The 26,734-nt window shown below is 39.6% G+C and overlaps 1 long non-coding RNA gene across 1 annotated transcript; it reads right to left on the bottom strand.

The window, feature by feature from the left end:
• Positions 1 to 243: 243 nt before the first annotated feature.
• LOC147601324 (uncharacterized) lies at positions 244 to 5,160 on the bottom strand. Its single transcript, XR_015258287.1, has 4 exons — positions 5,112 to 5,160; positions 3,647 to 3,871; positions 2,815 to 2,978; positions 244 to 433 (listed from the first exon to the last, which is right to left on the bottom strand). It is a non-coding gene; the product is annotated as an uncharacterized LOC147601324 (long non-coding RNA).
• Between the last annotated feature and the right edge of the window lie 21,574 nt (positions 5,161 to 26,734).

Here is a 26,734-nt window from a genome sequence, read left to right as displayed (position 1 = left end):
AACAGAAACGAGGCTTTTTTTTTTAAGGCAATGTGACTACTTTTCCAGAATGACCAGTTTCTAAGACATTTTGCCAAGGGAAAAAAAAAAAAAAAAAACCCCAAAAAAACAAAACACCAAAACAAACAAACACACAAAAAAAACCCCAAAAAAAACACAACAGAAAAATGGTTGGTTGATTTCCATTTCTTAGACTACTCTTAAGCATTTGTTGCCTAGAAAAAATAACACAGGGCATTATATAGTTTCACCCATCTTTAATAGTAACATATGAAAAAAGAAACAAATATATTTTCTGAAAAGTCATACCAATCTTCCTTTTGGACATAGAAATCTGTTGTAGAGGTCCTAGTTGTTGGTTTAGCAGCATCTTTTAGCCAAGACAATACAGCAGCATGGACAGCAACTCAGATAGCAAGAGCACAGTAATAATCTGTAGGAAGAAAGAAAAAAGTTTTTTGCAGATTCTGAGATTACATGCCTATTAGTTATTCTAAGTACACGGTAAAGGTTACTACACCAGGGATTCACAAATTTATCAGTTAATCTGTCCCAAAGCCATGGAAGGTAATTAATGAAAAAGATAGTCAGGCATAGCTTTAGGCAGTAATTCAATATTACTCTAAATCTCTGCATGAGCAAACCTGTGAACCGAAGGGGAAACGCATACTGTACAAGGACACTTGTGTTCCGAAACGTGATCCCCCGTGGAGTTTTCAGATGAAGCACTTTTCCAGTGATTAACTCAGTACATTTGAATTTCATTATTTAATGTTTTAGGTGAATGCTTTCACAGAGAGGAAAACAAGTTTTCCATGAACAAAATCAGAGTAGGAGGCAGATAACGACTAAGCCATCTCAGGTCACTCAGTGCCCCATTGCTCCTTGCTGATCTGGGAGGATGTTCAGCGCATGCTTTTATGGCTTTTTTAATAATTATGCCATACTTTTCTTACATTCTGGTGGCAATAGATCCATACTAAGATATATAGAACTTATTTTCCATACTGGTACATCTCTTCCTATAGAGATCATTAATGATCAACTGAAGGATGTGTTTGAGCTTATCAGAATTTGTTAACATCCACTGAAAATGTCCCGATTACACCAGTTTTACAGTGGTATACCAATCTCCTGCACCAGGGCCTTGCAGGTCGAGTGCAGCCAGGCAATGGGGCTCTCATTGATTTTATAAAAGATGGGAGCCCTCAAAGTTGCTTTGCAGGTGCGGCAAGGAACATGGTTGGCACACGCTTCTCCAGGACTTGGGGAGAGGCAGAGTGCTATTTATCTCTCTGCCTATCTATTACTAAGCCATAATCAACTAAGATGCATCTGAGGTGTTCATCAAATTAAAAGATCTCTCCACAGAGAAATCTGCTGGATGTGTATATTCTTTGCCAAGAAGTGATTTGCTCTGTTGTACTTCTGGGAAAACAAACAGTCAAAAATCAGATAACGTGACTAGAAATCCAGGAAATACATTCAGATAAGGTTTAGATAAAAAGTAAAATCAAATTTCAGAGCTTTGAAATGGTCTCTTTACTGCACTGTAAGTCTCCCTCCTAAATTCACTGAGGCCTGGATTTGGTGGATGCAGCCCATCAGAATGCCATTTTACCCTCTATCAGAATGTGGCACTTTAAGCCTCTGTATGTTCTTTTAGTTCAGCAGTATTTTCATGGGCTGCCTTTCTCTTTTAGAGATCAAAGACAAAATTCAGACTGCACTGACAATCTCAATTCTGGATTACATATGGATATGAAATGGTGTTTCTGTACCATGAAACTTTTTCAGCTTTCAAAAAAAATCTTTTCCTGTTCCCTATTGGGATTAAAAACAAGGCGTTTTGAAGTTTTATGCAAAAAAAAAACCCCAAAAAGTCAGGAGAGATCCATGCAGCCCCAGTTAAAAGCCTGGTAGTCAGAGCTCTCATCTGTCCAATTTGGACTAAAGGCTTGTAACTAAACTTACCTCAGCCCACGTAACGCTATTGAATAAAGTGCTAGTGAAATCTCTGTCAGCCCCTCTCTTTTTGGCAGAAATTCTGTCCTGGAGCAGAAAAGTCCCAGTAGAAGTCTAATAAAAATTAGCAAGTTTGTATAAAAATTGTAATGAAGGAAAAGTACAATGAGATTACTCCAGTATTTAATCAAGCCCCTCACCAGAAGCAAATTATATATTAACCACAGCTGATAAGACACTTAAAAACAAAGTAACACCGAAGAAACCCCGCTCAAACACAGAAAGGCATCAGCTATATGCACTTCTAACACTAGTTTTGACATTCTAGTATGCTAGACATTCTAGTATCCTTGGCTTTCTAGATTAATGAATTCATAGGTAGCAACAGCTATATTTTCAAAAGTTCTTTATAAAGCTTTTCAGATTTTGGTGGTGAATTTTTCAAAGCATTATCAGCTTAGCTGAGGCCTTCCAAAGTCTGGCACTTAACATACTTAATGCACAAACAAAAAAGCAGCCTCCTGACCTTAACTCCTGAGGAGGTCAGGACTGGAGGAACCCCTCTGCCCTCCGTCTGTGCAGCCCCTACAGAAAGGCCCTACCTGAGGCTGCAGCTGGTTTTGCTACCACTGCATTCATGGAGTACAACACAGATCTCTTTGTAGGATCCTGGTACCCAAGCAAACGAAGGTGAGGCCTCACCTCTAGATAACAAGGCCCTCACAAGAACCACATCTGTGTTTAATAAGGTGGTACACAGCGATGTGTTTATATTCTGCACTGCCAATATTATTTCAGGTGACTTGGGAAACAGCCCTAGATGAGGTTGCATGCAAGCGATCCTGGTACCTGTGTGAAGCCAGGGGGAAGCATATAGGGAGAGGTGTATGGTGGAGCTGTGCCAAAGCCAGGAGGTCAAGAAGCCTTCTCACTGGAGGTTGCTGCAAAATTGAGACTTCTGTGTCTTCAAGACTGGGTTTCCCCTTCTACTTTGCCAGTTGAATGTAACAGCACTGCATAGGCAGAAAGTGGAGTTTTGGAAAAGATGTGACTGCTTTATTAAATTGTTTCTAACCTGTAAGGCATTTTTTTTCCCTTGTTCTTTCTCTTCCCTTTTCCCTCTCTCTCTCTTGTCTCCTCTTCGTTTTCTTTTCTTTTTCTGTCTCCGCACTAAATTTTCAAAGCTGCTCTTTGCAGACCACTGTAGAGACACAGCTATTTATTAACTACACATGCAATTTCCCTCTCATTGTGCCAACAATGGATTGGGAAAGCTTGTTCTATCCACCTTATATGAGAACTTGACAGCAGTCACAAGGACTACATGATGACTTTCGATTAGCAAAAGATATTTAGAGCTTTAATATCTGTAAGGTTTTCACATGTTATTTTTGACTCAATATTCAGTATTTCAAATTCTTGTAATCTCATCTTTTTTTAATTCTTTGAAAATAAATATTCTTTTCTACTCCATATCAAAGTGAAAGAGACACCTTTCACTCACTGTTAGAAGATCTGTGACAGCAGTACAGGTCAGAAGGATTCCTTGTGTCTCAAACACCTAACACCCACGTATTTGATTTCTAAGCAGAGGCACATGGAAGCTCCAGTAGATTCTCAAACACCATGAAATCAAAACTTCTGTGGCCCAACATGGCTCTTCCTCTACAGCATTCCTCACCTGCAGTGGAAGTCCTTGAGGCTCCTTGCTTTTGAAAGAAATAAGAGAAGCAGCATATGTCAAGTTTTCCCCTCAGTTAGTACTGCCCTCCTCAGTTATTACGCTTCCTTTCTTCTAAAGACACAGCAATGCCCATGAGCATCCAGTGGTGTTTATATCCTTGGACTCCTCAAACACACGGTTACATTGCCCTCTGGCAGACAAAATTTTTGCAGAATTCTTACCCTGAAGGTATAAGAATACACCGAAGGTGTAAAAATTACAATGAGGTTAGTCAATTTTAGCTACTATTTTAGGCTTTCAGCAACTCAGGGAGGTGCTTTGACACTTAGATTCAGTTCTTTTTTTTTTAACCTTTATTTAGACACCATATATGCAAGAAGATTTCTATATTTTTTGGATGAAAGTCATCCTATGACATAAGGGATCTAACCCCCAGTGACTTGTTCCAGACCTGGAACCACTGAACAGAACCTTTTTTAAGGTGCAAGTGATGATCAGTATTACTCTGTATCATTCAAACTCTAAATAGACTAAGATGATTGTGTAAATAAATTAATTAAAAACACTGCTGCAATTTTAATAAAGATATTGTTTTTTAATAAAAAAAAAGCTAAATGTCAGAGTGTAACTATTGTGATGACTGTACAGTGTCCACATTATAAATAAAATACACATGTTTCAGAACAAAAACTAGAACGTGCTCCACATACTTCTTCAGTTGTTGCTTAACGTATCTGGAATATATTAAAAAGTCATATTCAGTTATAACTCAAACAATGCACACGTCATGACATAGACACTCTTTGCACAGAGGACTAATGCATAGTCAGAATCACTTTTTCAAAGGCACACAATTGCAGTGAGCGCCACTGAACGCAGCACAGACACACGCCAGATTGTCTATTTGACTCCTACGTTAGATGAAAACTGCTTCTCTAAATTCGGCTTTCTTGGCTGAGTTGTCTTTCCAAACATTATCCTTAAGGAGTAAGAGTTGCTAGCAGCACAGCTTGTTTTTCCTATTCTGTTACGATAGCTTTACTCTACCTGAGGTTAATGACATAAAACTGGAACTACAAAATTTCTGTACATTAATGACAGTAAGATTTTCCCTTGTTCACAGGCAGTTCATTCATGGCCTTCCAAGTCAATGACAAAGATTCCATTGACTTTAGCAGGGGCAGACCTTTACCCATAAGAAACACAGGTTTTGACCTCATATTTAGAATGCATATATATTCTTACAGTTAAATATTTCTCCACAAAACTTTGGAAAATAGGCTGTATAAAACCACAGAAAATATCCATATTTATCTCTCTGGTGCGATTTCTTCATTTAGATGTAGAAAGAGACACAAAGACTACAGGAATTTATTTATTTGAATATGAAGATGTTTGGCCTCAAATTCGAATCACAGACAACATCTAAAACACAGTGAGATACCAATGTGATCAATCATACCTTGCTTTTATTTAGTGCATCCTGAGAACACAGATCAGCAATGTGTTCCTTTTAGGACTTTATTCACCTTCCCCTGAAAAACAATGGAAGATGCTCAGAGACTTCAATGGTGAGCTGAATTTGGACATATGATCTCTGTGACGTAGCTGAGAAGTTAGTGGTTCATACAGGGTTTGTTTCTTAAATTAATATTCATACTAAAATAAAATCTTGCTCCCACTGTACATCTGTTCAAGCTAAGTTCATCTTTAGTGTTCAGACCTGGGAATCTCTCTATTCTCAATCAGAATAATTAATCTACTCCCCAGTAAGATGCAGTACAGAATAATTTTCTAATTTTTATCAAAAAGAAAGCCCAAAGCTGCTACGGACTTTGGAAATCTGATATAAATATTTATTTGTTCCTTTCAACTGTTTTATTACTTCCTTACTATTTAACAGCAAGTTTCCTTAACAAAGGGAACAGGTAATAAAATGCTTTTGTAATAACTGCAAACTTTTAGCATTAAGTTGGCAGAAACAATCCATTTTTAATAACAGTCTGTCTTAGTAACCTTGTATTTTGACCCAAGGTGAAAGGTGAAGATTAAATCTTTTTCACCTTTCTGAATGCAGCTGCTGTGCACACAGACTTTAATTGATGTGAGACTTAGCTTTGTAACTCAAGACCATCTCCCGCCTGCAGCATGAAAACGTGCGATTCAAGGCTCAGTTACTGCTGATAGCAGGTCCCTCTCAGCTGATGGTCTGGACAGGAGAATAAAGTCTTTGTCACTATCTATCCTCCATCAGGGTGACTTTTTTCTTCTTCATAACTCCAGTATTCAGGTCAGGCCTGTCAGCAAGAAACACTATAAAGTGAAAAAAACTGAACAACGTGACAAACAACCCATGGGTGAGCAAAGTTGTGACTCGAGACCCAGTTGACTCTTGCTAGGGAACATGAGTGTGCGTTTCTATGGGGAGAGGGGTTTGCACAGACATAGTTCCTTTCTCTTTCAATTCTCCTTTGCACTGATTGAGTACAAAGGTATTCCAAATCCAAAACGATTTCTTAGTTTTCTCCCCAACTACAATATCTGTATATTCAGAAATGAAGCTGTTGGCCTCAACATCTTAGCAGGTCTGGTTACGTTATTCTTTAGGATGTTTAACCTGATCTTTGAGGTCTAAAACCATAGCCTTGACTGCTTTAACAATATCAGTACTCTGAGTACTGGCCTAGAAACTTCTCCCTGAAATCAGGGCCCAAATCAAGACACAATATATAAACTGACAAAATGGGTAAGATTCCTTGAGTTTTTTTCTAAACTTATACCTCATCTACTGATTTGCAAGGGTATCTAAAGCCATCAAGAGCTAATCAAAACAATTTTGCAATTGTAACTTGAGTTTGAATAAATAAGTCAAGACTTGCTGAACTGACTGTGCTGTGCAGTCTTCTCGGAGATGCCAGATATTGTCGTGCATGAGGCTTCAGTCACAAAGCAGCATCTGTAACACATGGCAACCAAACACACATGCTGAATTTAGATGAAGGACCAGTATTCATATACACATTGGACTTATTACTTCAAAACTAAAAGAAATTTATTTTTTTAATGTATACTGGCAATGATGAAAATTGTGCAAAAATATTCCCACAATACCACACCAACATTTTATAATTAACATTAAAATTAACATGTATTATAGATGCATGATCTAAACAATCTGCATTGTTTGCACTGGAAAAAGAAAGAATTATTCAAAAACAAACAAACCATCCAACCCAAAAAAAACCCAGAGCAGAACCAAAGAACAACATGTGCTTCCAGTCTAGTTTTCCAAGTCATATCTTTCTGGTAAGTCTACTTATTTTAGAGAAACTTGGCTTCTATTGCTTTGTGATTTTAATTTCAGTGTTTGGCAAAATTTAGTTTTGTAATCACTGACTGAGTTCAGAGGTCCAAACTACCAAAGTGAAGATTTTTCCCCACCGTCTGCCAGCACCAGGTGACAGGAGCAGATCTGTTTTGGGGTTTCCAGAACACCCAGCCATCTGTGTAACCTGATAGTGTCACCTTTAAAGGCTAGTACAGTATAAACTATGCTTGAACTAAGAGGACATTTCTGATGAGTCTCAAACTACTCCAGTAATCCCCTGAGACTCCAGATGCTTTCACAGAGCAGCATTACTGGAGGGTCATTAAGAGCTATGGGGCTTCTTGCCGGCAGATCAGAGTGGATTTTTTTTTTCCCCCATCCTGAATAGAGTATTTTAATGTGGGAATTACAGACATTTTAAGATAAATCACTCTCAGATTATGCCTTATAATTCATTAGCATCTCAAAGGAGAAAAAATTAAAACTGAATACCTCTGAGAGTTAAACTCAGGAGACAAGAAAATGAAGATGCCTGAGGATGCCGAGCATTTGCTAAACACTGCTGGATTCAGCAAGGTTTTTCAGGGCTCTAGGCAACTAGTTAGGTTGTTCACTTTGTTGATACTTGCACCTTCTTTGAACAGCGGCAGGAGCCATGCCATTGAGGAACCCGAAGACCCTTGGAACAAGGTCTGTGCAACAGTGACAGAAAGTGTTTGTAAAATTTCATTCCTGTGCAGCTGGTAGGTACGTACCAGCATCAGCTTATAGGCACAGCTGGAACCTGGCTTCTCCCTGCTGTCCACTGCTAGTTAGATGATCATGATTATGACACCAAAGTTATCACTTCATGAGAAAATATACTTTTGTTTTTCAAAGGCTGCGGCACTTTGTGCACTACGATTATCTCCATTGCCTCTTCAGAACTAATTGACAATCAATATGTGATTGAATACAGCCAGGGATTTTTTTTTTTTTTTTTTCCAAAAGGAAGAAAAGTATCTTTCTAAGACTATCTTATGTGAAATGTAACTTACTGTATGTACTGATTCCAAATCACTTGCTAATTAAACAGTAGGTCATCTCTTAATAAAAGTAATTACAGAGGGTTCAAGATACCTTGAATCACATTATTATTCAAAGTCTCAAATCTGCTATCCATTGTGCAACTGATGATGTACTGTAACTTGGTCTACAGAGGCTACAGATGGAGGTGGAGTGGGAAAGAGCATCACTGACCTAGTGTCCTAAGTTATTACCTGAGTTATTATTGCATGAGCTAGTATCTAAATAAAAGAAGGTAAAAATAAAATAACTAGGAATAGCTCCTATTTTAATACAAAAGCCAATTCAGGAAACAGGCCAAGGGTGCAGGGGCATTAACACATTATTGTGCTAAACTCAGGGCTGAAAGGCAGTCAGTTACAAAGAAAAATTACGTACCTATAGGGTATACTAGAGTCCTTCTGTCAAAGTTGTTTAGCACTTAAAGCCACAACCCTCTATGGTGCTGTTATGTGGTACAAACTAGCTTTATTCAGATCAAAAACTCCTTTTCCCTTTTCTTTTCCTGGAGATGTAATACTCTACAGGACAAGTTTTAGCTCACAAGAGTCCTAAGTAATTGTGGTGTGTAAAATCTAAAAGAATCAACTCACTCCTTTCCCTCCTATCACTGACACCAAAAGGGTCAGCCTCTTGTTTGCTCCTTAATTCAATATTGGGTATTAATTTCAGGGAGGGAAAAAATTATTAAAAAAATTATTGACCCATCAACTTTTTATTACAAAAATGTGAATGAAATAGGGAAGGTGGGGTGTGTTTTCACAATTCTAATTGTACTAATTGCAGTAAATTGAGTCTCACTTCAATTTCCATGAACTTGCTCAATTCCATTTCTCTTTATAAGGATACAGAAAGGTCCACCTTCCATTTACATATACGTACTATATGTTACTGAAGAGGAAAATACCATATGATTTAAATACAACTTTAAATATAACTTTCTTATACCTGCCCCTACATCTGTTCATTTGGCTGAGATTACTTGAATTGTTCTTGTAGTATAGATGATTTCAAGCAATCCACATCACCTCTGAATACCAAGGGCTAAGGCTGTACCTAAGCACTGGTATAATGGGACAGTAGTTTTGAAAATGTTAGTCTTGTCCTCTCCAGACTTCCAAGCTCCTTCTCTGAAATGAGAGTAAGTTTGCTTAACACACAAGAAGGAAAAGCACTACTGGCCGCTGTGCTCCTAAACACCTTATGACCCTTACCAGGAGTATTTTTCAGAACAGCAGACCATACCACCACCCAGTCATGTGTGTTGTACACAGCTTGCAGACAGGAATACTTGGATCTTGCTGATCATACATGCTACATTTGCCACAGCAAGAGCAGGGGATACTGAGAAAAGAGGTACAGTGCCATCTACTCAGTTACTTCACTATACCAGCTGGTACAGTCAGGTTTATAGGCCTTATAGAAAAGAGACTTCTCCCTTTAGACTTCAGCAATAAACAGGTTGATAAAGACATTTCAGACAGACTTTGAACAAGGTGACGTGAAGGCAAGTGTGGAAGAAGTTGCCAAGGGGAAGGTTAATTATGCCGCTTAGGGAGTTGTTATTTGGTTTGATAGGCTAGAAGTAGAATTTGAGGTCCTTCCAACTCATTAAACAATGTCTTCCAAGGGGGTCTAATTGATTAAGACTTGAGATTAGTATTAAGGATCTTCTGCTGGACCCTACTGCCTCACAGATCCTACAAGGGGTCAAAAGGACTCAAAGGAAGACAACTGCAATTAAGAGTACTTACTAATGAGAAGAATAGCACAAGCAGACCGTGAGGCTTGAGCAGGATTCACAAATATCTAAGAAACAAAAAAAGTAAATTTGACTTTAATTTACAGATTCAAAGTTAGTTGTGAGGCAGACAGAAACAATCACATACCCTCTTTCCCAGGAACAAGCATCATTGGTGAACAAAAAAGAGAGTAAATGTAAAGACCAGATGTTGTCTATAAATGTGGCTCTGTATGAAATAAAATCTGTCAGTTTAACCTAATAAAAAGCACTCCTCAGAATTTCTTAACCCTGAGATAAAACACATGTGATACAGAATATGGAGACTTCCAGCCAATAAAGCATTAGGAAATTTCTGGTATATCAAATTAATTTGGCTACATAATTATTTACTATGCAATACAGTGTGAACTAAACTCTCTTTATTCATCTTGTGGGCCCAAATCCTCAGATTAATTTAAATGCTTGTCTCTCAGTGGGAATTGTCTGTTTAAAGTAGTTTCGAGAGTCTGGGCTATGGTTCTCATTCACTTAAAAAAAAAAAAATGTGGTGTGGCTGCTTTATGCAGAAAGGGACTTTGACCCAAAACAGCATGTTTGCAAGAGGATTAGAAAAATTCCATTCTTTTAATGACTGGCTAGATGTTTGCTCTTCTTTACTTAATACTCTTTGTCTGTTATTCTTAATTATCAGCATAAATGCTTTAAACCAATGTTGTAAGTAATCTGTCATTTTATCCAAGGTTTAGTTGAATGGTTCTTTTGAAATGATCTGATTATTGATTTCTTTAGGAGACCGTTCAGCTAAATTCCCATGCCTGCCCATAGAGCAGCACCTCTGCTACTTCTGGGAGGTTCCACCAAGACCCATGGTGCCGAGCTTACCGTAGCGCTAGCCCAGGCAAATCAGGAGCTCACTGGATGGTGAATATGCACTTAGGACTTCCAGAAAAGACTAGCACAAAACCTATTTTCTAACATCATTAATGTTACCTAGCAATTTGTTGCACAAGTATTTTGTTCCAAACACTGGTATTTTCATTGTGCCCTGATAAAGATGGAAACTTTTTTCCCCAAGATCTTGTATACCATTCAACTCCCTTGGATTCCAGGTAATTTAAAACGAGGCTTTCTGTTCACATGCCTACAGATGGACATCAGCACCTAACATAGCTCCTTAAAAATCCTGGCTGAGGACAAAATTTCACACCACTAATATAGTCCTATGTTACAAGACAGTGTGTGATAACACACATTTTAAAATGGCCAAGATGTATTTTGTAATTGTGGTGGTTTAGAAAATGACTCTGAGAAACCATTTCTCAGTTTAATGAAAATCTGAAACTACAGGTTCACATAATAGAATTAATTGTAATGGCTCTGCTGGAATGATTTCTTTCAGATGAGTTATTTGAAGGACTGAAAGAGGGATTTCACAGTTGAAAGAAAGAAAGGATTTATCCTAAGACCCATGTAAGCAAAACATATTTAAATTTCATAATAGAGTGCCTTTGACTCTGTAGGACTATTGTTTTTGCATGTCTCGAGATACAGGAGATACTTCTATTCACAAGTCTATTCAAGAATATCTTGAAAGAATTTGGTGCTCTTCTAATGCAGGTGTTCATCACCCACAGAGGGTAAAGAAGTCAATGCATTTACTTATTAAAAAGTGACCTTACAGAGTTAAAGAGTTACACAGGGTTGTGCAAAATCCCTGTCAATGTGAAGTTATAGAGTAAACAGAAAACCTACTTCTAACACAGAGGAAAGGCTCATGTCTCAAACCGGTGAGATGGATGGAAAAATTATAAAAAATCATATAGCTCAGGGTGACAACATGGGCACCCAGGAAGCTGCAGGGAATCAATTTTTTACAATGAGGGTTGTAGAGCACTAGAACAGGCTGCCCAGAGACGTGGTGGATGCCCCGTCCCTGGAAACATTCAAGGCCAGGTTGGATGAGGCTCTGAGCAACCTGATCTAGTTGGGGATGTCCCTGCTCCTTGCAGGGGGGTTGGACTAGATGACCTTTGAAGGTCCCTTCCAACCCTAACCTTTCTATGATTCTATCAGCCTCTCAATTCAAACTACCGATTCACAACAGGGGTGGTGACCTTATGGAGAAAATAAGCCTTGATAATCCCACATGCAAGTTTGCTGTTGAGGTCCTGAAACAACATCATTATGAGCAGTATCTTACACCCTTCGTTGCTCAATATTAACTTTTGAGCACACTGTGTGTGTATGTGCCTGTGTGGCGGGGGGTACGTACAATACTTTGGGTTGGGGCTCCCCCTACCCACATGATCATTCCCCTTCAGTCCTTCAAATAGAAGGTCCTTTTCATTCCTCACTTCATTGCTTTCTCTGCTGTTAGAATGATTTTGTCAGCTGTTTGGTGGGGAAAAATAATATTTTGTATTCTGCCAATTCCACCCTAGTAGCCATCCCAGCACGTCCCAGCACCAGGGCCATGTTAACATCAGGCCGCAGAGTGTTTCAGCAAAACATTGTTATGAAGTAGAAAAACACACGAGTTGGATTCCATATGGCTGCTGCTCTCACTGGTGACTTCTTGGCCGGTAAGCCGTGCCCACGACTGAAGAGTGGCACTTAACAGACAGGAACAAATTACACGGCCACAGATGCAACAGCGCATCTGATGCACTGAAAAAAGGAGCAGGTGGGATGAAGGTCCCAAAGCTCTGATCAAAATTTTAGCAAATAAACAGCAACAGTAGATAGAGTGACATGTGTAAAGGGTGAGAGGCAGCACGGTTTGACATCTTTGCCATAAGGGCTAGCTGGGCCAACTGACAGCTCATATCCTTCCCTCTCACAGCTGCAGCTACCATATTGTACCCATTCTTTCCCTAAAATACTGCTGAGTATTCAATATGCAAACACTGCCACTTGAAATCATGGCAAGAAGTACTTTTTAGCACATGGACTACCTAGGATATTTAAACACAAATTCTGATATTTTTATGGGACCAATTCCTATTCCCTTAGTTTGAAACCTCCTCCATCTTACATAGATTTTAATGGAACTATACAAATATGTTTTCTGGGATGTGCGATTGTTGTTCTGTGACCTGTTGTAATGCAAGTGCCAGTGTGTAAAATAAGGTATTTACTTGCCTTCTGCTACTTAGGCTGTAATTTTCTCTGAGGAAAAAAGAAAAAAATTAAAAATAAAAAAAAAGGTTAAACCACATTCCTGAACTAGAAGCCTAAAGTCTTATTATGGTTTTAGCAACACTAGAACTATAAGAAATGTAGCCCTCTCCACTGTATGATTTAAAATAAAAACATAATTATTACTGTCGTCTGGTAGCTAGGTAGATAATTATGCATTGCATTTTTCCCACTTGTAATTCTACACAATTTGTTCCAAATCTGTTATTTGACAAGTGTAGGAAAGCACAACCAGCCGCTGGTATTTAAAGGAGTGTCTTGGGAACTGCCATAAGGTAAATAGATGTTGGTGAATCCCTGGCCCCAAAGGCCAAACTGCAGAAGCAGAGCAGTGTTAAATACAGCAAACTTGCCAACCTGCAAGCCACCTGCGAGACACTTCCTCTCACTGTGGCAAACGGAAACGCTCAGCCAACCTCAGCTGCGTATAAATTATATTTGAGTCCAACCTGTTTTCCCAGAAGGGTTCAAAACATTGATTTGAAACAGCATAACAATAAATCAATGATAATAATAAGACATTGTCCTCCTAAGCACAGTTCTGCAGCTAGGGAATGCATTTTTTGGTTCAGTTGCATTCTATAGGAAAAAAAAGCTTGCCTCAGATTACAATTTACTCTATATTACTGCGTTTATAACATTTCTCCACCCTCCATGCCACCCAGAGTGAAAGAGAGTTCATGACACTTTTGATGTGTATTTTACAAAGAGTGCATTTTAAATAAGCTGGGGAGGTTAACTCAAGATCCTTTAATCCCAGCATATGTCTTTGTTAAGGAAACATAGACCAAACCATTTAAAACCCCAGCTAGAAAGCAGGTATGAGTAAATCCCTCACCCTGAAAAAGCCCTCTTAGACCAAATTCAGTGAAGTACATTCAGATTCTTTCAGCAAGGCAATAAACTTGGCGGCTGCCGAGGGGAGCACGCCCCTGACAGTGGGGACCGCGGCTCCTCTCCCCCAGCAGCAGCCTGACATAGCAGGAAAGGATGCCGTGCTCTAATGGATTTACTGAGTCTTGTGGGTACCTTGGGTGACCGTCTGCCTTCCTCCTGCCTCCAGCACGCTCCCAATATGCTGCCTTGCAGAAGAGGGCATGAGATTTGGAGAGCAGAAGCAGGTCTGACAATGGAGCATCTCCTCCCCATCAGGCAGCTTTCTGACAGGAGAGCTCGCAAAGATACACAGGTATCTTTGATCAGGATTGACTGAAATTGATCAGCCCAGTCTCTCTTCGCTATTTCTTTGTAATACAATGTTTTTTTACTTAGTTAAAGGACATCAATATTTGTGTGCATAAGTAGGTGCTGCCCCAGCTGACCTAGGTTGATGTCAACTCTAAGCCCTGAAAAAACAACCCATTTTGGTTACAAATGACCTCCCTTACCTTCACTGACAGCTAAATGTATGTCTTGTATTCATGAAGTGAAAATGACTGGGCTAATGGACTGTCCTACCTGGCATCTAGTGTATCTCTGCCTGAAGAAGGAGTTTTAGAGCCACCAAACAGTCCAGCCCAGTTAAGATGCTCCCTCAGACACTTAGAAATCTCAGTGTTTTCTCCTTCCATATTTGCCTCTGGTTTAGAGCTGCCAGCCCCAGGGAAGAGCAGGGCATAACTGCACAGCAAGCTGAAGTATTTTGAGTCTCAAATTTAGTTCTTCTGCAACATGTCTTTTTTTGTAGAGCAAAGTACCATAAAGACTGAAATCGGTAGCAGACAATGCTTGTGGATAAATACCTGCTTATACAAAGGACCATGTAAACTTATCTTTAGCTCTGAAAAAGAGGAGTGTCTTCTTTGATTGCCAAAAAAAAAAAAAGCAAATTGGATTGGGAGCAGTGGAGAAGAGGGACTTTTTTAAAAAAACTAAAAACTACAACATAGCAGTAAGTGAATGCTTACTCATGGAAATGTTTGTTTTCCATAAGAAGATCCAAAACCAGTTTTACTATGCTTGATTTGTGATTTTTTTCCCCTTTCATTTTCCTCTAAACTATAGTGAAAAGACATGTCAGTTAAAGTAAATATAAGTCACAACCCAAAACTGGATCTAGTGATCCAGCACAACCAAACTAACATCTCACAAAAAGGTTTTTCAGTCTTTACTAAAAAGACAATTTTTAAAGTAAAAACATTTCTTTCATGTTCTTTTATGTCAACCTGAAAAACCAAACATTAGAGAAAGCACTAAGTATCTTGAGCAGTATATAAAATACGATAAACTATCTGGTAGAAGAATTTATCAAACTTTTGAATGTTTTTGGAAAATGAGTTAGGCTAAAGTAAACTGCAGTCTCTGAAGGATAAAAAACTTGAATTCCTAGAAATATCTGCATGCCTATAGGCGAGTCCTTATCTTTTACTCTGGCTTTGGTAATTTTCCCCACCACAAATGACATGCTGTCAAGATAAGATAATACATTTTCAACATGGCTATTTGTGAATTGCTGATTCAATCTTTGATTAATTAAAATGTTTTAATAATCCAATTTATATTTTACTGGAAATTGGTTTGCTCTTTTTACATTTTGTTTCTCCTAAGATGTGTAGCTGGTTTGCTGTCACTTTTGTATCAGGACACAATTTCTAATGAGTTTCGTTTTCCAGTAACTTTGCATTATCGTTATTTTGTGGTTTTCCAGAACTGATGGAAAGTGTTTACAGTAAAGAAATACTACCCACTTGAAGTTGTTTTTTCTGTCTGGAAGTTGCGCGCCTCCTCACGTTCCACACAACCCCTAAGATTAGCAAGGGCCAGGCTCCTCGCAGAGTCAGGAAACCCAGGAGAAGCCCAGGGTGATGATTCCCGGCACGTTGCCCTCCTGCCAGGTGTGCAGTAGGTGAAAAGGCCACGATAACTTTCTCAAGGTTGCAGATTACTCGCTGCCGTTTACCAGAAGCATTTACCAACAGCTTTACCGTTCCGCCTGTAAACTGAATTAACCTGCCTGCCTCGCAACTTACAGGAAGGGTTCACATATACCAAAGCGCTAGAAATATACAGTGGGACAGAGGACTTCAGTTCCAAAATACAGAAAAGGCAATGAACATGGACCCAGCGAGCCTCTGCTAAAACAAGGCCTTTCATTCCCCTCTTCTCAGTCTCTGCTCAGCCCGTGGCAGAACACGTCCTCGGGAAAAAGCAAGTAAAACCAAAAGAACAAAAGCCTCAGGGAGCCTTATTTAGAGAGCTTCTCTTCCCTGCTACCAAATAACCACTTTTAGAAGCAGAGCACAGTGGTGAAGCTAAGTTTGAGAATTCTTGGGCCCCATCTGACACAGCTGGAGAACATGTTGGCTGAGCTGTATAGGGCAGGATGGCTCCAGGGAGGGGAAGCAGCAGAGGCAGGGAATGGAGTCTGTCATTTTGATACTATCATTACTTTTGACAGCCACTTCTACCAAAGTGAACTGAATTTCCTCTGATACAGCGCTGCTGGAGGAATGGCTCTCTAAGACGTTGGGATGGCTTAAAAAAACCTGAAACAATAATGAAGTTAGCTGCATCTCTTGCCATAGCACCTAAATCTTTTCTGCATTTGCAGATCTGCGTGTGCAGTCGTGCCATGGTCTAGGCTCCAGATGTCCCTGATCTGTTGACCTGTTCTAGATCACATAGATCCTATGTGCATGGGACACCTCTGTGCATAGGTCACCCAGCAACTGAGCAAATCTGACTGGAAATGGGCCTTCGTATTATCTGACCAGAGCCACTCAACACCTGAATCATTGGATCAAATGTACATCCTATATCCAATGTTAAAGAAACACCCCCCAGATTTCAGATAATACTTGTGGTTCAGTAAGCCTCCTTTCATGGAAATAAAGGCTCCCAAAAGTCAAGTACCCAAGATTAAAACCAAGTTTTTCAAAAGAGCACTTACCAGGACCATTTGCTTTTCTTCAATATTAGTGTGTCTCCACTTTCAACTGGAGGTCTGTGTGTGGCCTTCATCTAAGCTCTGCCTTTAGAGATGTAAATAGAATTTTAAATATTTGTTAGTTAATGGTCCCTACTGTCTTTTAAAAATAAAAGTACATATATCCTCTGTGGAAAAATGACAAATTCATGTTTGCATCAACGATTTTCCTCCCTGCCCCGCCTCCTCCTTTCAGTCCTTCAAGGAATAATGTCTAAATAGTCTCCAAGGATTTTCCCTGCTCCTGGCATGCATATGAATCTCCTATTAGTGTCAGTGAGAATTATGTCTGCATATCGCAAGAATAGATACCTAAATAATTCATTAGACTCTTACACATAAGTATGTTTTCCTTGATGAACCATTACCATCAACATTCATGGAAAGGTCCATTTCTAAATATTTTTAGAAACTAACCAACTGTTATTAAGACTCTGTTTACAATACAAGTGATTTAAACCAGGGAAAAGTGGGCAGCACTGATTTCTGAAGATTTTTTACAGCAGCATCAGTTACTGATGCTGACACAGGAAAAAGAGGGGGAAAAGGCAATCAATGGGACTACATTTTGACTTGACTTAATTCATTAATATTTGAAAACAAGTAAGACTGGTTTGCCCCAGGGATTGGTAATAGGATACGAGCCTTTCACCTCTAGGTCAGCAGTTCAAAGCCAACTTTGGTCAGTACTGACTGAAAGTCATTACTATCTATCCGAACACTCTTCAAGAGTATATGTGAAATAAGTTGGTGGTCTCTGTTTATTTCCTAATGGCCAAGGCCCTGATTCAGCAAAGCTCTTAAGCATGCACGTAATGAGAAGCAGATGTTTAAATCCTTTTGAATTTGAACATCTGATTACAGTTAAGCACGTTCTTAACAGCCTCACCAGCATGGGCAGGCTGGAGCACACACTTAGAAAGCTTTGCTAAATAAGAACCTCAGTGTGCCAGCTTGCCAGTTGTTTGTGCACACACAGAGGGAAAAAGCAGGCAAGCCCATTTCCCTTTCCTCCAAATAATATTACTCACATGTCAGGATCGTGTGCTAATGATGGCACAAGCATAAGAATGCAACTATCAGCTGTAGAATAGTTTTCCTTTTTCATTCACCCATATTAATGAGACAAAGTGGGGAAAAAACATTTGAATTGCCATTACAAAGAATAATATAAGAGTACAGAACTGTCTGGCCTTTCTTGGTCACCAGCCTAGCAGTTTTCGTGAGTGTGGAATGTGCTCTAAAAAGTAGAATACAAGTGTGGCATTTGCACAGCCTTCCTGGTGCATATTCATGCATATGCTGTGCTACAAATGTGTGCAAATATGAATCCAGTCTGCAAGAATGGAAGCCTCATAGCCCAACCCCATTAGTATTTATCTATAGGTGAAACTCACTTCTTATAAGGCAAGACATTTCAAGGTGAAGGGCGGGGGGGAAACTGTTTTGGAATTTAATGCTTTGAGTTCTTATTTGTACTTGAAAATCATTAGGACTGGCATATGGGTAGAAGTTTTTAAACACTGTTGTTGAAGCCGTCATCTCTCCTGCTAGATTAAATACCTTCTAAGATTACTGGTGGATCAGATTTTGTTTTGCTTTTTTTAAACAAAATTGTATTCTGGGACTTTTCCACGGTACCGCTGCTTATTGTCTTGCATGATCAAGGTCAACTACTGTGAAATTAAAGCTAGTGTTTCAAACCACAGCGGACTGAGAAAACCATCATTTTAATACCATGACTGTGATGTTAGTAAGGCAAGTAGAATTTCGTCGGCTACAAGTACTACTCCCTGTCCCTAAAGACCTCTGCAATGGCATTAGCTGTACAACCCAATAAGTCCTCTCACAAAGAAGTGATGGTTCCACTTTTGTTGTGCTTCAGCTGAAATCAGTGGTGTGAATTATATTATGGAACTGAGATCAACATCTAGTGCAGGATTTGGTAAATCTTCTGGCAGGTTTTTGCTTGAATAACAAAGAGATAGCCAGCGATCAAATTGGTTCATAATGAAACGATCACACCCAATTTCCCACAGCTTAAGCAACAGTTTCCCAAGTATCTAATCTCAGAAGATTTCTATCTCACAGGATTTTGGGTAAGATTTTTATAAACATCCTTTACCGAAATGAACGAAACCACTGACCTCTATGAAATGTACCCATTGCTAGTGGAAAAATCAATCTAAAAAGTCACCATTAATCAAATGTTTGGCATGACTAAGAACTCCTCAGCCTACAGGAATTCTCAGAAAACACTTCCTAGAGCGTGAGTGCTCGCTCTCCTTCTGGAACAATCAAAAAAGGTTATTCCAGAAACTCTTTCCTCACTCAGTAACAGGGTGCTCCGTGCTGATCTCAGTATTGGGACCGGCTAGTGCTTTGTTCAGGCTCTCCAAGACAAGGCCTAAGCTTTTGTGTTTCAGATGTCTTCAACCTACTTTTTTTTTTTTTCTTTAATCATAAGGTACCTACAGTTTCGATTATGATGACTATATTATTATACAAACATGGTAATTTCAAACCCTGAACAATTTCAAAACAATTTACATCGGCTGTTTCTTTGATTGTCTCAAATTCATAAGCTTTTGTTTTTGCACCCTGTGATTAACCACTGACCTTCATAAAAGACTAACACAGCATTTAAGTAGAATGCAAATAGAAGTCTGCCATCCTGGCTGAACTGGGAAACAGATCAGTATTCAGCCAAAGTGATGCAATGGCTTTCCTTACATTTTGCACAGTTTTGTGCAGTTTACTAGGAGAGCTCTGTAACTTTGTGAAAGGAGTTCATGTTTATCTGGGATACTCTTGCTGTGCTCTGAGGCTAAAGCTTCTGCTCCTTTATTCTGAGAACTTTTCTGTTTTGTTAGTCATAGTAGCCACAGGAAATTACAAGTAACATCAAGACACATGGATGATAAATAAAGGTTTGGAGCTGCCTTTCCTTTCCCTCTCCAGTTTATGGAAGACTTATCTATTATGACAGTAATCGCGAGGAGAACCATCTTCATGCCAGTCCTGTAGTGTACATTCAACTCACTGAAAACAAAGAGAAGATCCTGGTTCATTATTTAAAATGCTGTGACTATAATTCAAAATAGAAAAGAAAGCATAACAATAGGTGCTTAATAAAGGAAACACCTGCTTTTCATTTTCCTGCAGTGTTTAAATGAAGCAAATTAAATAACTTAATTGACGACAAAAGTTTAAATCCAGGTTAGAAATCGGAGATATGTTACACTACCTCAGACTGACAAGCAGGATAAATGCATGTTTGATTCAATTTAACTTTTTGTGGTTCTTAATTAAGTTTAAGAACTTGAACGGAGAGTATGCTATTACCTGTTACAGTCCCACGATAGAATTTCTAGTCTCTCACTGCAAGTGCGTATATACATACATACACATCAAGATGATTTTTTCACTTGTATGACACAACCACCCCTTAGACTATATGTGGAACTTCTGCTAAAAGGTCTGTGTTGCACAATGTAGTGCTGTAAAAGACCCTCCAGCAGACTGGGAGAGGTGTAGGCATGGTTTTGGCACACTATTGGGCCTAACCAGCCATGCTGAGAAACAGTATGCGCTAGCTCCGTTCACTAGCACAGACAAGCAGCTTCTGGCCTGCAAGCAGGCTCCCCAGGAACAAGTTTAGTTTATCTACACAGCTCTACATTGCACCACGTAGACAGCCTTGAGAAAGATGTGAGTAAGATTCGTGCCTTGGGGAACTCCAGCATCCTTAAAATACGATTGCCTAACAATGCCAAAATACTTCTGCAATCTGAGTTTTTAAAACACGAGTGAATATGACAGATAAAGCCTGAGAGGAAAATTCATTCAAGCACACAGAAGATAGGAGGCTGAAGAAAGAAGGAGGTGCCCTTGCTGATTCCAAGCCCAGTACATGGCCCATTGAAGCAATTTTGCTCCACTGGCATTTCCTCTGAATTACACCCAACCCCTGCCCCAAAAGCTGGTCACTAGGCTGGAGGCAGAGAGAAGTTCATACGCAGGAACCTCCTTAGCTTGTGGAGCAACACTGGGGCTCCTCTGCACTGAAACTGTGGCAGTGCCGCTACAGCCATCAGTGAACTAAGGTGGCAAGCAGACCACTTGTTTCCCCAGCAGTTTGCCTCCGCAAGCAACGAGTAGTCTTGTGGTCTCCAGAGCCCTGGGCTTTGTAGTGTGGCAGGGGCAGACAGGAAGGTGGCCGAGGCCCTGCAGAGCTGGACGCTGGTGCCACTTCCTCTGCGAGGAAGGAGAAAGGCCCAGACTGAAGCACAACTCTGTGAATTTGTGCAAACCCCACAGCAGCCTCTTGCAAAATGCAGCTTGTAACAGAATTCTCAGGGGTTTAATGCTGCACAGTGAGAAAGTTACCCATTTATGAGCTAATTCTTTGCTGTTTGGTGCTGTGGTTTCATGTTCTCCATGTTTTCCTTAACATTCCCTATGTGATGACGAGGGGAGAAAAGCTACTTTTACATCAGAGAGGTGTGTTTTTAACGTTTGAGAGGAGACCTCAAACTGGCCAATTTCCAGCTAAAAAAAAAAAAGTGTTTGTACATCAGTAGGTTTCCTCCCTCTTCCTCATAAGATTTGGATCATTTTCAAACTTATAATGAAATTTAAAAAGATTTAATTGTGAGCAGTTTTGCCTTTCATTAGGAATGTCTTGCATTACATTAGCTGGGAATAACCCAGGTCTGTGTGTTTTTCTTGGAAGCCCAAAGTTCATTTAGTACAAACCTCTGAAGGCTTGCAACACCTGTGCACACTCCCACCTTGCTCCTTTCCTTTGACTTCCTCCAGAAGCCTCTAGACCCCAAATTCTTATATTGGATGTTTTGAGTAGGGTTTCTGGGACCTGCTTAGAGGGAGACTTCCCTTGTGAGGAAGTCCTGGCAGGAACTCCAGCCAAGGTGTTAAAAAAACCATCAAACCAATGAATGCTGCAAGGACAGAATTGTTATTTGATAAGCACTGATTTTGTTAAGCAGAAGGGCACTTAAGAAGAAGATAACTTCTATGTAAATTTTCTATTTAAACACTTAAGTACTTTAACCAAAAATATTTTTACAAACAAGCACTTGTAACTTAAGCTGACAGCCAGAACTTGGAAAGAAATTTTTCTTTCATCTGTTTGTGCCAGTCTTCCAAGTCATATCTGCAAATAGAGCATGGGGAAAAGATATATTTCTAAAGCTCTTGCCTTCCCCCTGCCTGTTGGATCACATTTGCTAATAAAACAGTCTGGGTGCATGATGACTGTCAGTACAGAGTCAGACAGTTACCATACATGCCCATAAACATGAATTTTTCTGTCATTTGAGTATAACAGCAAAGAATAGTAACTCCATTAAATAAAAGCAATGAAACCCTTAAAAAAAAAAACAAATCTCAGTGCAAACACAGAATTAGATTTCATTCTCTAGGTTCTTCAGAAATCAACAACTTACGACACCAAGTTGTGTGGTGCCGTCGACACACTGGAAGGGAGGGATGCCATCCAGAGGGACCTTGACAGGCTGGAGAGGTGGGCCCCTGCCAACCTCATGAAGTTCAACCAGGCCAAGTGCAAGGTCCTGCACCTGGGTCATGGCAATCCCAGGCACAAATACAGGCTGGGCAGGAAATGGATTGAGAGCAGCCCTGAGGAGAAGGACTTGGGAGTGCTGGTGGATGAGAAGCTTAACATGAGCAAGCAATGCGCCCTTGCGGCCCAGAAGGCCAACCACAACCTGGGCTGCATCAAGAGAAGCGTGGCCAGCAGGTCAAGGGAGGTGATTCTGCCCCTCTACTCTGCCCTGGTGAGACCCCACCTGGAGTATTGTGTCCAGTTCTGGAGCCCCAACACAAGAAGGACATGGACCAGCTGGAGAAGGTCCAGAGGAGGGCCACGAAGATGATAAAAGGGCTGGAGCACCTCTCTTCTGAGGACAGGCTGAGAGAGTTGGGGCTGTTCAGCCTGGAGAAGAGGAGGCTCCGGGGAGACCTGATAGCGGTCTTCCAGTACCTGAAGGGGGCCTACGAGAAAGATGGGGAAAGGCTGTTTAGTAGGGCCTGTTGCAATAGGACGAGGGGTAATGGTTTTAAAATAGAGGGGGCTAGATTTAGATTAGAAATTAGGAAAAAATTTTTTACGATGCGAGTTATAGAACACTGGAACAGGTTGCCCAGAAAGGTGGTGGAGGCCCCATCTCTGGAAGCGTTCAAGGCCAGGCTGGATGAGGCTCTGAGCAACCTGACCTAGTCAGGGATGTCCCTGCTCCTTGCAGGGGGGTTGGACTAGATGACCTTTGAAGGTCCCTTCCAACCCTAACCATTCTATGATTCTATGAACACATTAAAAAAATCAAAGAATCATACGAGGCTCACTTTTTGTTCAACATTATCAGAAATCTCTACTTAGATGAGCCCTAGGGCTGGAATTAGTTCAAGGGATATAAGAAGGTATGATTATACAAGATTTTCAATTTAACTTTGAAGATTCAATAGGGACCTGATCCAAAGCGTACTGCAGTAAATGGAAAAAAAAAATAGTCTTATATCTTAGTTTAGACATATTCAGTTTGGATAAAGTTCAGAGAAGTACTCATACTTGGCAGTTGATGTAAACTAAACATATTAACCTATCACAAGAAAAAAAAAATTGCCAGAATAGGTCTATATAAGGATAAATCTATGAAGTATTGTTTTACGGTCTGTCTAACCATTCCAGGATTCCAACACCTTAACAGAGAGGTAAAACAAACTTTGGATCATTTTATTCATGCAGAGCTTTTACAACAGTAATTAAAATTCAACTATAGATCTGATCCTACTATTTTTTCAATTATTGACACAGATAAATGCAAGTTTGCGAATAAGTAATGACTTTTGTGAAATTCATGAGATTACACATAGTGCTGCTCCCAACACTACTTTGTTTTCTTTAATTGTTATTCCGTGACACTTTTCTTCTCTTTGTAAAGAAGTAAAGACTTTATCACAATAATGAGATAAAACTCAGTGAAATCATTTGTAGCTTACTTGAATATCTGTATTTTAATGGCAAAGTATAACAGAAAAATAACTCTTCAACCATAGCAGAGTATTAATTGCTAATTAGTTTACCATTATGACTAGAATGCCTTCTAGCATTCTAAGTCGGTTTTAATCCATGTAAACAGCCAAGGAATGCTCTATCTCAAAACAAGTAATTATGGGGGATTATATTACACCTCTAGCATTTTGGCACAAGCTTGCAATGGCAAAAGATAAAAAGTAATATCACTCTTCTTGTGATTTCATAAAAACAGAAAAAAATGGTTCATTATCACTAAAGTACGTTCACTGTTTAGTGGCTCACTTCCCCCCCCGCCTACCCCCCCCCCCACCTCCTCAGTCAGATATATAGGCTTTATGTCACACACAAAATTTTTCTTCTACATTCTCCTTTGCTCATGTCAGTCCTAAAATAGAGAATTTAGCAGAGCTGGTATTTATTCTTAATATTTCCAAGAGAATTCCTATACATCACTATAATATGCGCCACTCTTATTCACAACAAGGTTAGTTAAAACAAAAAAAAAAAAACCCAAACAAACCAATAACATAGAACTTTGTTTTTGCCAAGAATTAAGTGGTTGTTGTGTGCATTGTTTGCTGGCTAAATGACAGCAGATTTAAGTACTAATCATGCTTACAAGTCCCATGGTTCTTTTAGATGGAGTTCAATTTAAATTGAAGAAAATAGCTCATGGGCATTCCCCTTCCTTTTGAAGGGAAATGACTGAAGCATTTATCATAAGGGATCTCAGGCACAGAGGTATAAACAAGCAGGAGACTAAATCCATTTTCCTTTCTCATGAGAAATTGCTGGCTCAAGACAGAGAGATCTCCTCAAATACCTGAAATTTTTGGGCCCTGGGCATTTCTCTACCTTCTGCTGGGCCATTTTCAGCAAGAGTAGGTGGTCACAGTGAAGACCCTGAAGAAGAATGAGACAGGGCAGGGAGACTGGCCATTGGGGGACAGCAGAAAGAAAGACTTCCCATCCGTTTTGTCCTACAGCCACTCAACCTGCTTTTTTTTTTTTTTTTTTTTTTTTTTTTTAAGATTTGTAATCTAGCAATTTTCCTTCAAATCAAGCCTTGGATTTGCCTAAGCAGACAGTGAATCCATGAGTTAATGACCGTGTTGACAGACCAGCCAGGCAGCTCCTTCCTTGGCCTGGTGGCTGCCTCTCGCTCCAGTTGCACCCTGCAGTGTTCAGGGCTTTGCCTTTATACCCGGAGCAAGGTGACCTGTCACCATTCCTCACTGGCCCAGCACTCTCATTATTTTATGCTGTTTCATGCCTGGGCTTTTCCCAGAAATGCAACAGCTCTGTTTTTGAAGAGACATACGGTTAGTACCAACAGGCTCTGCTGTCCTTTAATGGCTGCTAGCTGCTCCTGCGGGACCCTAGCAGCATCCCCTCGCTTCCCGCTTCCATTCCTGGTTGCTTTTGGATCTTCTTGAAACTGATAAACTTAGTCGCCTTTCTCCCCAGCCAACCCTCAAACTTGTCATTGACTCTACCAGCAAAAGCCTTCATTTTCAGCATCCACAGCTGGATCAAGGTTTTTCAAGAGGCTCTTCTTTCTTTTCAAGCCTTTTAGAAGAGGCACATTTGATGGAATACATTAATATTTGGCAATAAATTGATACAGTCACATTTTTCTAAGACCTAACCAGTGAATGAGGTGAGTGCTTCTGAATTTCAGGCCCTGTTCTCTCCTTTTCACTTCAATCAAAGCCATGGGAAAACTTCCAGACTTATGGTTTGAAATACAGATTTCTGGTGCAGACGTTTTTAAATCCAAGTCTTTTGCACTTTGGCAATGTATTGTCATTTTCACTTAATTTTCATGACAGTCTGCCAATAAAGTCAAAAATGTGTTTGGCAAAAGTGAATTAAGTACACCTTTCTCATCTGAAGAAATGACATCTGGTGTTCTAAAGATAATTTGTTATTTCTCACGGAAACAAGATACTAAATATCTGAATCTTTTTTTTTTGTCATTAAAACCTGGGAAAATAACAATAAGCTGAGTTATTTGGAAAAAAAGTTTGTTTTTGAAGTGCATGCTTTAAGAAACGCATGATCCTGCCCTCTTTGCTCTGCTTGTCAAAGAAGTTTTGATTTTGACTCTTTAAGTAATTCCAGTGTTAAACATGTTAAATTTGATTCCAAGTTTAAGGAAGTTCCTTTATCCTGTGAGTCATTCAGCTTCTTTCTTGAAATGAGCTTTACTGATGTCAAATTTTTCTGGTTCGTAAACAGGCTCATCATTTTCCTGTTGAAAATCATCACCTTACAAATGGATCAGGCAAGGACTACCTGCCAGCTGACTCATAACCCAAGATAAAAACTACAATGGTTTAGGTGATTTTTTTTTTTTTAATAAATTAAGTTAAACCAGAGGAAAATTCTTACAATCTAAATTAGTGGAGATTTAGTGCAAGTCTGAATTTAGTTAGAAAGTACTTCTTTAAAGCATTTGAACAGATTAAATTTCTCAATATCAACAAACCTTTAATGTCCCTTAAGTCCTGAAAATAGGGTTTATTTGTCTCAGGGACGAATAAAGCTCTCTCCGAAGCACTGGATTTCATTCTTTGTCAAACTGGTGTCTTATGCTGTACTGAGTGGATAACAAGGCATGCATTCAATACATAAAAATAAGAGTCATGAGACACTGAAAGTTAATTATAACATAGCAGAGTTTAAGGGTCAGGATTAGCAGGCTAGGATTACTTGTCAGTAGGAGTAAAAAGACCAGGGAAGAA

The sequence above is a fragment of the Chlamydotis macqueenii genome, chromosome 3 (assembly GCF_036417535.1).
Source record: "Chlamydotis macqueenii isolate bChlMac1 chromosome 3, bChlMac1.mat, whole genome shotgun sequence".
Classification (NCBI taxonomy): domain Eukaryota; kingdom Metazoa; phylum Chordata; class Aves; order Otidiformes; family Otididae; genus Chlamydotis; species Chlamydotis macqueenii.
This window is presented reverse-complemented; position numbering and strand designations above follow the sequence as displayed.